The sequence below is a fragment of the Anomalospiza imberbis genome, chromosome 4 (assembly GCF_031753505.1).
Source record: "Anomalospiza imberbis isolate Cuckoo-Finch-1a 21T00152 chromosome 4, ASM3175350v1, whole genome shotgun sequence".
Classification (NCBI taxonomy): domain Eukaryota; kingdom Metazoa; phylum Chordata; class Aves; order Passeriformes; family Viduidae; genus Anomalospiza; species Anomalospiza imberbis.
The window spans coordinates 28,849,325-28,867,499 of NC_089684.1; the positions used below are offsets into that span (position 1 = coordinate 28,849,325).

Below are 18,175 nucleotides of genomic sequence, written 5' to 3' on the forward strand. Positions count from 1 at the left end.
TTTACAATGTCTCATAGTTTCTCAGCTTAGTGGCAAAGTTCACACTGATGTTTCTCCTTTTGGACAGCTGTCCCTTGAGAATACTTCTGGAGGTTTGAACTTGCTCTACACTTTGGAGACTCTTGCTCATGGCATCGTGCAGTTGAGTTTTGTTCTTGACAAAGGGCTGGGGTTGTAAAACCACAGTGAAACCTCTGCAAGCTGACAAGACTTATTCTCTGGGCACAGGGTGAATTTTTCAAGGCATTACAAGTAAATTATTAGTTTATGTGTTCCAATGAATTAAACTAGACTACTTAAAAGACAGGGAAGTTTCATGGTGTGGGCATGCATAATTAGAGCAGCCATGCAAGATAATTTCACTTTGCTGATGCCAGTGGAAGACAGGGAAATAAACCATGGTGTCTTTGCCAATGTGATTTGGTTTAATCTGGGCCAAAGGTATTCAAGCGCTCTTGTTGAAATGACAGTGGTATTGCATGTTATTCCAAAGCAACAAGTTAAAATTTCATTTGTGCCAAGAGGATACACTGCCAAGTCTTGGTGTGTTTGAGCTTTCTCACGTTTAACACTGAATTTGCTGGGCTTGTTCATTGTGGATGATAACTAAGGAGATTCATGTGTTGTTTCACTTATTCTAGAGTACATAAAATAAGTTGGAGCTTTAACAGCTACTAGCTCAAATCAAAATCTTTTAAGCCTTTAATGGGGGAATTATTTTACACTTACCCCTTGTAGTGAAAGCTAGTACATAAATATTTTTCATGCAATAATCACTTTTGGGTACATCTGGTCAGCAACATCTGCCAATGCTTTTTGATACTTTGGCTCCCTACATGAGATTTGAACCTTCAAAACTCTTCATGGGATTGATCCCAGATTATGTTGCTCATCTTCATATTATATACACAACCTGAGATGTCCTCTAGGTTCCCTTTGTTGTCAAGGAAATTTGTAGGTGCCTCTCTTCAGAGATTAATTTATGCATTTCCTTAGGACTGACTGTGAATGAATCCATTTGGTTTCAGCCTGGACAACTTATTTTCGGGCAAGCAGAGACTGGGCTAGAGGAAACACACCCTTGTTCTCCATCTCCATTGTGCACGGTAATGGAAGAAGCTGAAGGCATTTCTTTCTTCCTGAAGTCTTTCTCTTCTTCTGAGTGCTGCTTCTACAAAGAAGGCAAATCTCCAGGAGAAGCACCTGTATTCACACTCAGGTGTCACTCCAGCTGCTGGAAAAACCTTGCAGGATCCATACACAACCTACACCCATCTGACAATATAGGGTCATGGGTCCTGTAGTCTCCTCAGCACAGTTATATGTACATAATCTTCTTGTGTTCTTTATTCTCCCTTTTCTCCTGATTCCAAAATTTTGTTCATGCTGAAAATATTTATTTTAGGACTTTTTCCCTATGGAATTTGCATATAAACTGGAAAATTGCCATATCTTTATTATTTTCAGATTTACAATTAGTTTAGTCTGATTTTTATTTAATGTGGATTCCTATTCTTCTAGAGTACATTTTATCTCTATGAAGCCTGATTTCAGGCATATTTGCACCCTCCTCCATATTCTACAGAAGCAATACATTTTGCTTTTTTTAAGATGTGTTTTCAGCTCTGTCTCAAGATTGGATGCTACTTTTCTTTGTGATCAGTGCAGGAAGCAAAAAAAATAAAAATCTCTCATGCTCTTTACTCTAGTTCAGTATTGGCTGAATTTTTAAGGCTTCCCATGCCCTCTCAGCTTTGCTTTCACTGTGTGATTTGTGATCTGGTAATCTGGTCTACTGAGCACCAAGCCTTGTTTCTAACATGCTGGGACTGACCTATCTCTTTTCTGCAGACTGCCACCACTTTTTTTCTTCTAAGCTTCAGTCAACAACACCTAGTAATATTTTCTGTATGACTCCTCAGAAGTCCTTGGGCAACTAATGTTAAATTATGAGTGCTGCAAACTCTCCATCTTTATAGTAACATGTCTTGTGTAAAGGTGAAGTCCCTGGACTTTTTTAAAGGCTTTGGTTTCATGTACAGAACTTATCTCTCAAAGCTGGTATTCTTTCTGGTCATGCAGGAAATTTTGGGACCCACATCTGATAAACAGAATTGTTCTTTCTTGCCTCAACTAGGCTGTTAAACAAATCCAGTGGAAGTGCCTTAATAATGCTAAATTTAACAAATCCTCTTTTCTCTCAAACATCAATTAATTTTCATACTCAAACAACCAGTGGATTTCTACAGCTGCACTGGAGCTTCTCCTCACCTCCTTCTCCCTGGTGGTTCTCTTTCTCGTGATTTGGCAGTGTCTTTGTGGCAAGCTTTAGGGTTTCATTACACAATAAAAATGAGTCTTCATCATAGCAGCAGATTCACTAATATAAAAACCAACCAAAAAGAAATGTAAAGGGTAAGAATGTGGCTTTGTCTCCTAGTTACTTTAATTAAAACTGGTGCTGTTGTTAGTGGATTCTGGGAATAAATTTCCTGGCAAAAAGAAAGAGGAAGATATTGTGGGAGTTTTCTGGCCGATCCATGTAACTTACTGGCACACCACAAGGCCTTTGACCTTCATACTTCTACATGAATTTGGATTAAAAACCTCTAGGTGGTTCAGCTTTCCTGAGCCCCATTGTACAGCAGCCCCCAGCACTTATTGTGTTCAGCAACCACACAGCATCACAACACAATAAGGGAGCCCACAAAGCAAAAGCAAAAAACATCCTACTTCACTGTCACTTGGTAAAGGTGATTACCAGAAGTTACTGATAGCTTTTGGCTCAGCCCTGCTGCCATCATCAATATCCATAGGAAAAAAAATGTGAAAAAAACCCCAAAGCATACAACATTAAGTCTGGCATTTCAAAACAATGCTATTAAAAAGCTGATGGCAATTACAATCTTAACATTACAGCCACAATTGTGCACATACCTCTACCTTAAACAGAAATCACAGGCACTATGAAAGCTCAGGTATAAATATCATATTCCCTGTGGTTTTTTATAACATTTTTTTAGGATTCAAACAATTGTTTCTTTTTATCTGAAATCCTCCAGGTCTGTGATGCCTTAAAATGCTTAATATATTTGACATGACACATTATTCTATGTCACTCTCTATTGCACAGGCTGCTTCTTCAACTAGTACGACAAATTGTCATGGGGGAGAGGCGTCAAGAGGAAAGGAAATATGCATTTTAATTTCACCAGGGTAGTCAGGATGTGAAGCAAAGGCAGGTGCATTGTATGTGTGGCAGTCTGCAAAAGTAAAATCTTTTTACTAGATAGAGAAATGGAAAATTTGAGGGTGTTTTTTCCACCGTCTGGGACATCTGAGTTTTAACTATACAGGACCAGAATGTCTAAAATTAATATTCTCCCCAATATGGTCCCAATTTTTTAGGTGTGCTTAGTGCTGATAAGTGGAAATTTTTAAGAGGCAAACTGCCTGAAAATGCAGACATGCAGAGTGCCTTTGAAAGTGGAGCATCTTTTTTCTTCTTTTTTTTTTTTTTTGTTTTGTTTTTCTTTTTTCTTTTTTCTTTTTTCTTTTTTCTTTTTTCTTTTTTCTTTTTTCTTTTTTCTTTTTTCTTTTTTCTTTTTTCTTTTTTCTTTTTTCTTTTTTTTCTTTTCTTTTTTCTTTTTTCTTTTTTCTTTTTTCTTTTCTTTTTTCTTTTTTCTTTTTTTTTACCGAAATAATGCATGCATAGTAGGGCAAGATAGGTAATTTGGGTTAAGAGGGTGCCATGTAATGAAGTACAAATCAGGAGTCCAGTGCATCTGGATGGGCTGTGGTATCTCTTTCATGAAATCACTAGCGACAGGGTGGCATATAGGGAGTAAGAAACAGGAAACCATCAGCAGGTTTTGTTCTGTGATTTGCCTCAGCAATACCATGACAATATTGGCTGCATTCCCACAGGGCACAAATAAAGCAGCAGCTCAGGAAGCCTGACGTTAGTTCACAGAAATCTGATGATACCCACCGAATTTCCCACTGCTGTGATAATGCAGCTCCAGCCAGCTGCTAAATTTCCTTCTTGTAAATCCTTTCCAAAGTATAAGGGAAAAATATCCACAGTGAGCAGAGTCCAAATCAGACCAGTCTCTTCCATTCTTCAACCTGTAACATATCCAGCTGGACTTTGGAGGTGAGATTGAAGAAATTATGATTTGTAGAAAGTTTAGTATTCCCCCATCAACCACTTTTAAGCACCTTTTGTGCCTTAATGCTTCCAGTAGCTGCCAGAGGCAGATGTAGACTGAAGCAAGGGTGGTGCTGCCTTTATTAGAGAGAGCATTTGGATAAGCTCTGCCATATCAGCCAGCAGTATACCTCATATTCCTTGAGGAGTTTAGGGGAAACCTAGGAAGAAATCAGACAGTTATTTGCTGCCTAAGTACTTCTAGCCCCACACTTCGACTCTGGGTATTCATAGGCACTATGAACATATGACTATGACCTACAACTGAGTGGGTTAAGCTTGAGATCTGAATGTGATAAAGATGAAAAGGAGCACTCTTACATGGTCTGAATGGAGCTGGATTTATCTTTCTGGTCTCTGGACTAGCTTTTCTCCCTTTTTATTTCCTCCAGTTACATCTGTTTGGTTTTTTTCTCACTTTACCATATATATTTTCATGACTTGACTCAAAGCTTTCAAGAATGATGGCGACTTAGAAGAAGAGTTGTTAAATAATACAAAATCGTGAATTTTGGAAATGGAACTTTCAGATATTTCTAAATGACATTGCTAGGTTTTATTTCCATCTGCAATTTTTGGCCATTTGGAAGGAGAAATGTAGGCACATGGGCTGGCATTGCTGACATCCCATCAACTTGCCAGATCAGCAGAGGTCTGGTTTGACTATAGTCATGCAGAAATGCCAGTCAAATGGTAACTGCATTATAATCCATAAATCTGACTTTTGGGATTCCCTGTGAAGGTACTGCTCTCACACAGCAAATCAGATATTTCACAAAGCACTGAACTTGAAAGTACAAAACACAAGAAGATATTTCTAGCCAGAAAACATTGGAAGAATATGTGTGTCTGCTCTACAACTTCAATGAACTCTAGGATCACTATCAGTGTGCATTGTAAATGCAGCAATTATATTCTCTTTGGAAATGCACAGGAATATCCCAGGCAAGTTACTGAAAGAGAAGGATTGTGAAATTGTTGTGCTTTTTAGCAGGTCTGAGTGCAGGACTGTGTTTGCAGATGGCAGAATCACTGTTCAGAGTGGGCTGTTACCAACCATATGTCTAAAAAGAGCCCTAAATCCCTTATCAGGCCTTAGATTATTCAGTAATTTTGCCCTAAAATTTATATTTTTTCTTTGTGAAGAGCTCATACTCAGTAGATGCACATTTGCTACCTTTTTGCTCTGGTATAGCAAACTAATATCAAGCTTTGTAAAAATAATGATTTATGAAAGGTAATGAATGCTACTTCAGCTTTAAAGTAAAATTATTGCAGCAAGAATGATATTTTTTCAAGTTGTCTCTTAAATCTGGGAAAAAAATCCCTATTCTCACTTGAAATGGGCATGCAAAATTCCCAGGCAAAATGAAAACAATCAAAAGCCAAAAGAAATTACTTTTCAGTTTTGAATGATGGAACTAAAAACAGAAAAAGTGTGCCAGTGTCGGGCTTCATTGTGAAAAACAGAAAATATAATTTGACAAGGGAGTGGCCCACCATATTGCTTTATTAGTTGTTTTTGGTTGGGTTTGTTTTTTGTTTTTTTTTTTTTTTTTTTTTTTGTTTTTTTTTTTAATTTGGAAACTTAGCTTTCCATTTTTAACATTCCGAAAGCTATTTCTGAGAGAGCACAGTAATGTCATAAAGATAATTTTGTAGGTCTACTCTCACCACAGCGTATAGCCAGAAAGCACCACTTCATACTGCTGGTTCAAACACTGTTTGCAAAATTCTCTCCATCTGTCAAATGAAAACAGCTCAGAATGAAATACATTAGAAAGTAAATAGTTTTAAATATGCACATGCATACATTCTTCCATACTCCTGTAACTCTGCTGATTATCCAGAGGAAATCTCCTTGTGTTGTTAAGTGTTGATTTTTTTATCAACTCAATATCTCACGTTTTCCAGGTGGGACATTGTGAGATGGACTTTGAATTAATTACAGAATGACAGATCTGCAGAAGACAGGCCTTTGATTAGATGTTGAGACCAGGAGTTGATTGTGTTTCAAATCAACTTAGATTGTCACGTGACAGTAGTGAACTCTGTGTCTTGACAAACTTAAAAACAAGGTGGGCATCATACATGCAGCTGGACATTTTACACCCAAAATCAACTCCCTCAAAAGACCCCAAACTAATCCAATTAAACTCCTTAATTAATTTAAATATAAACTCTGCATTCTGAATACAGCCACTTCATCCCAAGGTGATGATACTGAAAATGTGAAATAACTAAAGTTAAAATGTGAAGTAACAGATGGCTAAAATTCAGGCAAAAGTTATTACCATAAATCCAGAATAATCCTACCTCTCCTTTCTCAGACTTATCAGAAGTGTCCTTATTCATTTTTAGCATGATTGGTACAATTTTCAGTCTAAGATTTTCCAATTAAAAAGGGGGGAAAATTATTGGATAAAGTTAAAATAGGCTTTAATGACCATGAAAGCAGCCTACAACTACACTGTGGAAGAACAATTTGCTTTTTCTTCAAAATATATACCAGTCTGTCTATCTGTCAACGCCCTTAACATAGAGTATATTTAAATTTGTGTATCAAAAAGAAGTACCTAAGAGTTTGCTTCTGACAGGTGCTGAATGCCTGACAGAAGAAGCTCAGAAACTGTCAGGATCCTACTCAAAATAGATGATTTTCACAGACAGCAGAATAACTGTGAAAGAACATTCCTAACCTCAAATAAATACCAGTTTACCAACTTCACTTTCTGATCTGAATTGAAACAACACAGCATTGTTTATACATACGACATGTCCTATAGTTTTTCTAATTTTTTGTATTTAATCTTTGAATTTATAGACCAAAAATTGTTAAAGGTTAAATAAAATTGTTGTTTGCTTGTTTGCTTTTATGTGCAGTTTCCCATAACTGAAACTGAAAAATTCTCATGAAATGCTTATTAATTTGCATCTTGTCCGAGAGTTAGGATATGACTGAGATGCAATGAGAACATTTCTTTTGACATCAAAATGGTTCAGAGGAAGTCTCTGCCTAATCAGGTAGTGTCTCCAAACTTCTGCTGACCCTTTGTAGTCTGAACTAGAATCAGTTATTCAGTTGTTAAACAGATATTAAGATATTAAACAGTACAGATACCTATACAGACCCCTGAAGGACAGCATTCATTACTGATGTCCCTCTGGACACTGCTGGTGTTGACTGCTCTCCAGATGCAAACATCTATCCAATTCCTTGTCCATCATAGAGCCCACCCATCAAAACCATATATCTACAATTTAGAGAGAAGGATGTCATGCAGGGCAGTATCAAAAGCCTTACAGAAGTCTAGAGGGATGACATCCATAATTTTTCCCTTGCCCACTGATGGAGTCACTCCATCACAGAAGGCCACGGGGTTGGTCAGCCAGGGCTTGCCCTTGGTGAAGCCATGCTGGGTGTCTCAAATCACCCCCTCCCCCATCCTCCATGTGCCACAGCAAAGCTTTCAGAAGGATCTATGCCATTTAATTGCTTTAAAGTTGCCTTTGCAGTCATTTTACATGTTTACCAAGTCAGTTCTGAAATTCAAAATAGTTTTGTGTGTGCATGTATACTTGTTTTTTGTTTGACTATTTTTGCAAACTGTTGGAAATAAACTTCAGATTGCACTGACATATCATACAATTTATGCAGAGGAAAGTATTCAAACATTCTTTCTTTTCTTCAGATGAGATGCGTGTTTAATTCAAAATATTGAACTCTCTGTGTGTGAGACAAAGTAAAAAAGAAAATTCACATAGCTTAATACATTCTCCTCCAGATCTTAGTGCTTAATTTTATGGAGATTAGCATATAAACAGAGATAAATGTAACAAGACACATCATTGCTGAAGGCTACTAACATTTCTGCATACATGAGAAAATTAACTGGCACCACAATAACTTTGTTAGGGAGCTATGCCCAAGGAACTCCCTGCATATTTGATTCTGAAATAAAAGTGACTTTATTCTAGAATGATTATTCCCTCCTGGAAGCAGAGTAATTATTCTGGAGTAAAATTGCTTTTATTCTGGAGCTGAATGTCTGCACTGGGGAATTATTCCAGAATAGTTAAATTATACCAAAATAGCAATAATAGAAGTTATTACAGAACAGCTCTGCTGGTTAATTTCCCCTGTGTAGAGCAGACCAAAGGTTGAGTTACACCAGAATGTATCGTACATAATTATGTGAGTGATTGCTGTAAAGTAAGACAGATTTTAAAGGGAATTACTCCCTTTTAAGACAATTCCTCATACTCCTTCTTCATCTCCCTCTTCCCCCCTGCCCCAAATAACATCCCAGTTAATTAAGCCCTGCAGCTAAGAAAGCTTCAAATTAAAAAAAAAAAAAAAAAAAAAAAAAAAAAAAAAAAAAAAAAAAAAAAAAAAAAAAAAAAAAAAAAAGGGGTGGGGGTAAGTTCCAGGGCAGGACAGCAAATTATTGTAGCCAATCCCATCCAAACTAGAAGAAACATCTACAGTTGGCACTATGCTGTTTACTGTCTCATACATGTGTCATTGACACTGGGTTGTCCTCCTTTCCATTCACAGTGACAAAACCCTCTTGTGTCTGTTCTTCCTAAGCTGTGGCTGTTTCAATGGATTTCACTTTGTGTCCTGGAAAGTGCCAAACCCCAGAGTACACAGTGTGAATCTGTCTTTCTGAAGCAAGTCTTGCACTTGGTGCCCCATCCTTAGCTAACGAGAAATGGGGGAGGGAGGAAAGAGGGAACTTCTAGCACTTAGAAACAGGTACTTGAAGGTAATATAGTGAAATAAACTAAGGGTCTGTAGATATGATAAACCTCAGCTTTGTAGGAAGGCAACATCATAATGACAAACTTGTGGGTTTTGTCAAGCCTCTGCCTCCTGTCAAGCTTTTCTTTGCCTTTCATTCCTGTGACTAGATAGTTGGGTGAAGTCCAGGATTTGGACTTCATTAAAACTAAGACTGTTCCACACAATTAGGGCTGTGCATCGGTTCTTAAAGTAAGAAACATCCACTTGCACTCTGCTCTGCGGTGATGTACCCTGGATGTAGATCAGGCCCCCCTGACTCCTCAGGGGTATTAAATGAGCAGCACTGTCAGGGGCACAGTCCTGCTCTGCAGAGGTCTGGCATGGTTCTGGAAGCCTCTGACAGATTTATGTTATCTGCACAGAAAAACAGGTCAGAGTAAAGGTCTGTGAGGGGAGAGGTGAAGGGGAGCTTGGTGGTGTCTGTGTGCATCACAGTGTGAAAAGAATCTTGCTGCAGCATGCTGCTCCTGAGTCTAAGTGTTTTGACGGGTGTCTCTAAGCGTCTTCCCTGCCTGTATTCGGACATGGAAGCTCCACTTCCCATGCCAAGCAGTTTAATGCTTGCAGACTATGCAGCCTTAAGCCCTTATTTTATGTGCTGGCAACATGCTTGCAGTATATTAATGTTTTGTTGATGCTGAGTCTTTGCTGGCTCTCATTAGTTTTAGTAGGATGAAATCTCACTTGTGAGAGATAGACAGTGCATAACCACAAACATGATGCAGGTTTTATTTTAGAAGTCACATTCTCATCTGCTCCCAGCTGTTTTTCAAGTAATTGGATTAATCCTGCAAGACCCAAGACCCCAGGACCTTCATGATGTCCCAAATCAGTTGTACATTTAAAAAATGGACCCTGGAAAGATGCTTTGTGGCTTGGAGACCTCTGATTTTCACTGGTGAATTGATTGCCCCTGTGTGCTGCATTCTAAAACTTCAGAATAGCTAAGAAACAGAGTAGATGAAGCTAGTTATGTATGAGAACTACAGTTATGTTTGAGAACTACAGTTCTTTTGCCCTGTAAAGAGGTTATACAACTTTCTAGCTTTCAGACACCTGACTTCAACTCTGTAGCCTGTCAGCCTGTGAAAACAAGACTTGGGTGATCATGCTGTCAGTCCATATCTATTTGCTGTCCTCTGATAGCTTTTGTACATGTTGATTGGTGTCAGTGAAGGGGACTGAGGAAGCCTAAGTCTTACAAATGCACAACAGCACCCAGGTTGGGCTGGTCTGTCAATTTATGGTGCCATTAAAAACAAAAAAAAGAGCTAAGTTTTACTTGGTGTATTCAGGAAATGTTTAAAGGCTTGAGATCAAATGAATCAAGTGAGACCTTCAAGAAAGGAAGCACGTAATCTGACCCAAAGGGAAGTGGTTCATTTATTCTAAATGAGAGGGCCATTGATCCCTTTGGAAGTCCTGCCCATTTAGAAGCCTGAAAAATGCACAAATCTGCTCCATAGTTTATGCTGAATTTCACTTCAAGTTTTGTCCTCTTTATATTTGTCTCACCAGCTCTCTGAGTTTAAAATGTTGTGTGTGCACATTCCTTTCCCAATTGCTCCTCCCAGAAAGTCAGGCAAATTGCACATGGGTGTTACCAGCAATGTTCTAACGTAATATTTATCAAAAATAGATGACCTGTGTTACAACTTTGTTTATTATTTCTCCCATAATTATTCATCAATGTGACGGTAATAGAGGGTACTACTGTAGAAAATGCTCACTGTTTGGCTCTTCCAGTAATCTGAGCTCAGGAAATTTCATAGTACCTTTATCTTCTGAACAAAGACTGTATTTCATCATCAGAATACTGCTTCTTCATTTTAAGACTTTGACACAATTGTATTCAAGTTTACAATTCTAGTCTTGTCTTAAGAGGTAGTAAATTTAGGGTAATAACAACTACTTCAGCTTATTAAGTGTCCTTGCTATATATACATAATACTTTTGGGTGGTGAGGCAGAGATAATAGATAGGAACTCATACCACTGCAATCATACATTAAAGTGATCACCAGATTAAAATCTGACACGCTAGTAAGTCATAACAGAGTAACAAGCCAGATGAAGTAAGTGACTCCCTACTTGAGTGACTCCCTCAAGCTAATGACCTTGCTGTAGCTTTCACAAGAGAAAGGGAAGTCTCACAGCGGCTCTCCAGCCTCTACTCCTCATTGCCTTGTGGTGTCAGACACTTTTTCTATTGCATCTTTTTGCTTTTAAATTGCAAACTTTTTAATGTTTAAGAAACATTGTTTTATGGAATAATTATTGAACTTTAAATCAATTAAATAAGAGCTATACTGTCTGCATTTAAACTCCTTGTCATGGAAAAACTCAGGTGAATGTTTTCTGTTTCACCTATAATGTCTCTTCTGAGAAACTGCAAGTCTGTGACGCCCTATCCTTTCTTTGACAAAATGTCATGCATGCCTTTGTTTAACATGGTCTTACATCTCTAGTTTTACCTTATACCATTCTCAGTAACTGAAGGTCTGAACAGCCACTTCTCTGTACTGGCACAGAAGGGTTAACAAAGAGAAAATGCTGAATTTGGTCTGCTGGTTTAAGCTAAGTGATGGCTATGTACACAGTATGGTGCTATTGATGATATAGTCAGGTTGAAAAAAAATCAGCATTTCACTAGTTTTGGGCTCTTTTAAGCTCTGGGGTAACTCTGAAGTTTCTTTACCCTTCTATACTTATGTGACACGTTGATGCCAAATCAAGATAACTTCAATTACCATCATATGCCTAAACCTCCCATTGACAAGTGACCCAGCATTTCTCATAAATTCAAAGACGTAGATTACTTGGTCTGCTATGACCTTTTGCTATTGTCCCGGGGTGACTTTATAATGCTTGTATTCCCATTCATCTGTTTAGCCCAGAAATAAGTTTTGCACCTTTAACACTGGTTCTAAGAGCAAAAGGGGGGAGAGGAGAAGCACAGAGCTTGTCAACAGAAACTGCACTTGCTCCCCCACATCCTTCTCCTGGACTGTGTTCTCTGCAGCACAGACAGGGAGAGAGCTCTCCTCTACTTTTAGTTAGTTTTTAGCTAGCTGAAGCAAAGGAGTTCTTTAGACTGTAGTTTTTATTTTTCTTAGAACTGTTTGAAACTGCTCTAAACTAAAAGCCCAGAAGAGCACTGGGAACTTGCACCTGTGGCCCACTAAAGCCTAGCCTGGACCACAGCATTTCCAGCGCCAGAGGGACTGATAATGGACTGAGTGAACCAAGCTACAGCCCATGAAAAAAGCTCTCTGAATCAGTCATCTCTTCAGACCAGAGAGAGGTTTTATTGTTTAATATTGTTCACTTTTTTTGTGCTGGTGAATGCTTTGCTTGTTAAATAAACAGGTTTTTTTCTGCTTTTCTCCAAGAAAATCTTTTCTTGAACCATTTGAAAGAAGGGCCACTTAGACTACTTTCTAGAAGAACCCCTTTAGAAGTTTTCTCCCAAATTTGCCCTAAAACAAGACAACTATGACCTCCAGTACAAAACAAACCATACTGTTCATACTTTTACTCACTGGACTATGCCTTTGCAAAGACCGAGCTACAGCTGGGAAAGCAAGGCAAGAGGCTTCCTGCTAGGCATTCTTCTCCAACTATTACCCTTCTATCCATAAGCCACAGATCTGAGGACTTTTGGGTTCTGCCCTTTAATAGCTTCTCAGTTAGCAAAACCAGATTTAAGTAGGACAGATCTCTTCCCATGATAGATTTTGACGGATACTTGCACATTAAATGTCAATCAGAAGAGAAATTTTCTTGCTGGGGTCATTTGATATTGTACTGTATCGCACAATGCAACTGCTTATCTCGGGTTGCAGAGGTTATTTGCTGCAGGGAAGGCTGAGAATGTCATTAGAGCACTGTGCCCTGAGATAACCTGCAGCGTGTCATTAATGACTCTATGGCCCATTGACCTCCATCACTCATTTGCTAACAATGTTTGTTATTTACAGGCACTAGGGAAATTACTGTTGAGTTATTACTCAACCTTCCCTTACTGCTGCCATCACAATACCTGGTGATATCCAACAGGAAAAGTATAGAAAGCTAGTAAATTTGCTTTAAAGATATGATCTGGTGTGCATATGAATGAATTCTGTAGATGCATTTATTGAGTCCTCCCTGTTGTCATCACCCCCACCCCACCAAATCTAGTATATCATTCTGGTCACTGAAATAATATTTTCACTAAGCCATGCCTTGCCATCTAGCTTTGGGTTCCACTGGGTGGCATTTTCTCTTAAAAGCATGTTATGCAACAATCTGGAATGGAGATAAATCCAGTGATGGAAGAAGCTGAAAACATAGATAATTGGTACTTGTACTGAAAATGTCACTTAGCCCCCATATTCTTAAAGTAAAGCAATTGGGACTCTTAAATTACTATATTTTTCTGCAGATGTGAAGTATTTCCAACCCCTCATATTACAACATTTCTTCCATTGAACAGGGTATTTTCAAAGGCATTTAAGGCTATTAAACAGCTAAACCTTACTGGAACTGAAAGGTACTGGCTTAGATTTTTGTTTAGTTGTGAGATTTTGGAAGATAAGTGAAGATAAGGTAGTTGTTTATTTAAACTATTTTGCAGTTAATATGCAATAAACAAAACTGGTGGTGTTTTCAGAAAATATTAAGCTTTCCTAGTGGTAAAAAGTCTATTCAGCAAGTTAAATTAACCTGCTGTTTTTCCCAAGTATGAGCAATTGAACTTTCTTTTGCAGTAAATGAGGGCTAATGAAGAACGTGAAATACAGACGGAATAATATTCCAATCACGTGCTTGCTTGCAACCTCACAGAGAGGGGCATAGCTTTCACTGCCTTCAGTGAATTATGACAGTACAGAACAAGGCATTGTGTACTGCTAGAATTAATTAGCATTACTGGCTCCATTTGAGGGTGACCAGATGTCCACAGCCAAAGCAGGACCCCTATCTCTTTGTTGCCAGGATTTCAAAAGGGCAACAACGTGCAAATCAAGCCAAATTATGTTTGTACTGCAAAAATTCCTTCAGCTTTTGGGATTTTCCTTTGCAAAAGGGAGTAATAATGTAAACAAGTGGTGTTAGTGCTTGAGAGAGTCTGATTTTGTTACCATACCTACTGCAGTTTTGTTTTTTAAAGCAGGAGTGAGTTTGCAGGGTTCTTCAAAGTCTCACTCATTATTGTTTCTTCAATTTCACTTCTTCACCATCTGTAAAATAGGGTTAATAAATAATAATATTGTAAGTGTAACAGTGTGAAATACAAAGGAATATGTCTGGGGTACAAATCAAGTAAGAATAAATCAGAATAAAACAATCAAAGCTAAGGACATTCAGGTCATCAGCTCAAATCAGTCTATAGAATACCACAGTTTAAGGATAGTATTAACAAGGCATGGTATTAAGTGACCAAATCACATTTTACAAAGCTGAATAAAGGTGCAACCAAACAGAAGGTCAGTTTTTGTCATCTAATAATACAAAACTGATCATAACCCAGGGTACACCAGCAGCCGGGAAAAGCTTAGCATGATGATAGACAAATGAATTACCACAGCTTAATGACATCAGCAGAGCTACTGGAACTGACTGGAGCAGTGTCCTTTGCCACCAGCAAATGCTATCTAAAATGTATTAAACTAATGCGTTAATCTAAACCACAATGAACTTGATACACTGCAGTAATTCCATTCAATTTTATGTCACAACCTCTCCAACTTTTCACTAGGTTTTATTTAAGCCAATGCAGGTTTAGTCACTGACTTCAAAACTCCAGATGCCGAACACAGGGATTCCGTGGAGACACTCCATTCAATGTTGCCTTCATCAGATTCCAGAATGAAGACCCTCACATTCAAATCCATCTTGAAGAAATACTGGGTAAAAACCAGTCTCTTCACTCTCTTTCACTCTGGTCAGTCATTTAGTAGAAAAACTCTCTATGAGTGCCTCTATTTTACTGTTGATCTTCAAGATGTACCATGATATGCAAAAACTATCTTTTTGATATCTGAAATATCTTTTGCAGTGAAACTACCACCATATCCCTCCCTAAAGTAAAGGTACTGTTTTAAAGCTAGGAGATATTCTGATAATAATCCCTCCTACTTTCGAGTACAAGTTTGAGAAGAGGACCCAACAGAGGTATTTTATTTGCAAATTTATCAATGAAGATTTCAAAGGGCACAGAATCATGGTCCCTGCTAAGTCATTTAAAGGGTTAAGTTTTCTTCCTGTATAAAGTGTTCCCTTTAATCTGAGATAGTCTTGCTTCATCTCTCAGCCATAGGAGTTCATTAAGACTCCTCCTGATCTGTTAATAAGCCACCTATTCAGATCTCTTTATGCTTCCAAGTGTGAAACTGCAAACTCATTTTGAATGTAACACTGGCTACTTTCTCTGTTATCTTTTACATCTGCGGTCAGTGAAATCTTATCAAGAGTGGACATGTAATTAACATGAAGATTAATGGAGTAAATGACTTTCATCCAAGCAGAAGCCCTGTGAAGTAGTGAGATGGTAACAGCACAGACCTTCCCTGCAAGGGACCAGCACAAGAATTTCTTTGTAAACAGGTGCTTCTTGGTGTAGCACCTTAAAAATAAAATGGCAAAGCTGTGATAAGGGACCAGCTTCTGGGAAGGAAAGTGAGGCATACTTTTGTTGCAAATGAGTCTAACTCAGCTAGTGAACAAGATGGGAGGTGGGCTTCTTGGAAAAGAGAGCTCACATGGTGCAAAGGAGCTATGTCAAAGTGAATGATCCTAGGCTCCTTCTATCTTCAGAGAGTGGACAGGCATGATGAAGAAACAGCACCAGGGAAATAGGAGAGCACAGTATAGATGTTATAGATGGATTTCAGATCAATCATGTATAGAATCACTTCTGTGGGCTCTGTGCCTGTTTTTAACTATCAGATATCCTTTGGGGGTCAATTTATAAATCTGGAGAACCTGCAAGATATGGGAGGTGGAAAAGGTGTGTTTAAATTACAAGACCATCAGGGTGTGATAGCCCTAGACTTTACTTGTGGGTCAATATTGCAATATAATCTTGTGTCGACAAGAAAATAATCGGGCAGAGTGGTCATAAAGGATGTGGAAGGGAAAGATGGCACTCTAGTATTCTCAAATCAAAGCAAGGCATGGGACTGGCTTCCTGGAATATGAACACATCAGTCAGGTAAGCTTGTAAGTAGGAAAGGCTTACCAAAAACTGTATGTCAGAAGTCTCCTATTTAATAATTACCTGCAGACTGTGACAAAACTACTTCTTGTCTTTGTCTCAGCTTAACCAAGGAGGCTAACAAGTGTGAAGCTGACCAGTCAGGAGCCCAGTGAGGGGTCCAAATCCAAACCACAGCAACATGACAACAAATGATCATCTTTTATCTGGGATTTTATCTGTTTTGGATGTTAGCTCCTCTGGATCCCATCATTAAACGCACAGCAATCTGCTTTCAACAGGACACTTCATAATTGGAAAGTGCTGATGCTAACTGTGCTGGATACCAAACTTTTCTTTGGTATCCTTCAGTACTTTACTGTTTCCTTGGTAGTCCTCAGAGGTGATAATTGTGTGTGGAGTGGGTTTTCTGAGGGTTTTATTTTTAAAAATCTTAGTAGTTATTGTCTATTTCTGTCATATCTTTTACGGTGTTTCAGTGATGGCTTGACAATTTTTATTTTCAAATTGACAGTTCCGATAATGATGTACTACTCAGGAAATCTGTAAATCTTCTGGTGAATAAATCCTCTGTATATTTTTGTTTAATGTATTTGGCAGCATTTTAATGGGTTTAAAATTACATTTATTGTTCATAATACTGTGTGACAAGGGATGGATTACAACCACTCCTTTCCCAGGAAACACAGCCTTATTACTTGATGCAGAAATACTGCTTTTACATATAGGCTACTTATCACAATTTAAACTTGCCCTCTGACAGTGATTCACATAAACCTTGTGTTCTCTGTGGCCAAACTGGGAAGCTCAGCAAGCAGTGAGTATTATCAGATTCTCATGTTTCAAAGGAAAATTTATGGATTATGATTAAATTAAAGCTGCTGTTCCTGTTTCCTGCTGTATCACCTTAATATTGCCCAGTCCAAGAGCATCTCCCTCTGTGACCCACATGGAGCCTCTCTGTCTGACCATATCTACTTTTCACATGCATCTGACTGCAGCAGGGGAGGAAGGAAGTGGAAGGAGAAGTACAGGACATCCAGCATCTCTCTGCTCTTAGGCATGCCAAGGCAAGATTTTTCTAATGAGTCCTAATCATTCTGATTTGTTATTTAGATCTGGTTTTGTGTCTGAAAGGCTATCCTAACCTGCTCAAGCAGACTCACCAAACAAGCCAACATCACAGGCATATGTCATGTGAAAGGTGATGATATTGCCAACCACAGGATTGCACAGGAGCCCATTCCATCAAATTCTCATTCAGGTCCCTTAAAAATCATTCTCCATCTTTATGTAATACCCTTCTTCATGCTGAGAGACTGCTGTGAGAGGCTTTGAAGACAGTAGGGGTCCAGGGATTGCCCACAGGATTTTTGATTAGCTCCCATAAGTTAATCATGAATCATGATTGCTTCTACCCACACTTACCTATTCCTGTCAGAGCTACTCTTAGCAGCAGTTTTGTGCTTTTCTAGCTTCCCACAGAACTGAACTGTCATCAGGGAAACATACAGTCCTTAACAGACCCTCTTATCAAATGAGTGGCCCTAATTTCAGTACCACAGCAAATGCATTCACTGCACAGCTTCTTTGTAAGCCATGTTCCATTGGAATGCTGGCCTGTTGGGTAATTAGCCAGCATGGACCAGTCAGCTTAAATGGCCTTGCATGCATTTCTCTCTCTTCTCTCTTGTCAATGACTGTACATCCTCTGTGCAACCATGGATGCTACTAACATGTAGTGGCACATTAAACTCAGGACACAACTTCCTCTCTTCTCTCTATCTGTGGTTGCCCCATCACCCCCACTGGCCTGGGGCCATCAAGGGACAAATGTTCCATCCAGATTCCTGTCACCTTTGTTCACCACCCAAAAAAACCCAAATCAAAACAAAAAACTCCAACAAAACCCCAGAACAAGTGAATGAAACATTTTCATTTCAAAGTGTTGCAGAAAGGGC

General features: G+C 38.6%; 1 long non-coding RNA gene across 3 annotated transcripts; it reads right to left on the bottom strand.

The window, feature by feature from the left end:
- Positions 1-2,214: 2,214 nt before the first annotated feature.
- LOC137473382 (uncharacterized) lies at positions 2,215-17,815 on the bottom strand. 3 transcript variants are annotated; one of them, XR_010998747.1, is made up of 3 exons: positions 17,643-17,815; positions 14,145-14,238; positions 2,215-2,380 (listed from the first exon to the last, which is right to left on the bottom strand). It is a non-coding gene; the product is annotated as an uncharacterized lncRNA (long non-coding RNA). The 3 variants fall into 3 exon arrangements; XR_010998746.1 differs by lacking the exon at positions 2,215-2,380 and adding an exon at positions 5,766-5,953; XR_010998745.1 differs by lacking the exon at positions 2,215-2,380 and adding an exon at positions 13,248-13,306.
- Between the last annotated feature and the right edge of the window lie 360 nt (positions 17,816-18,175).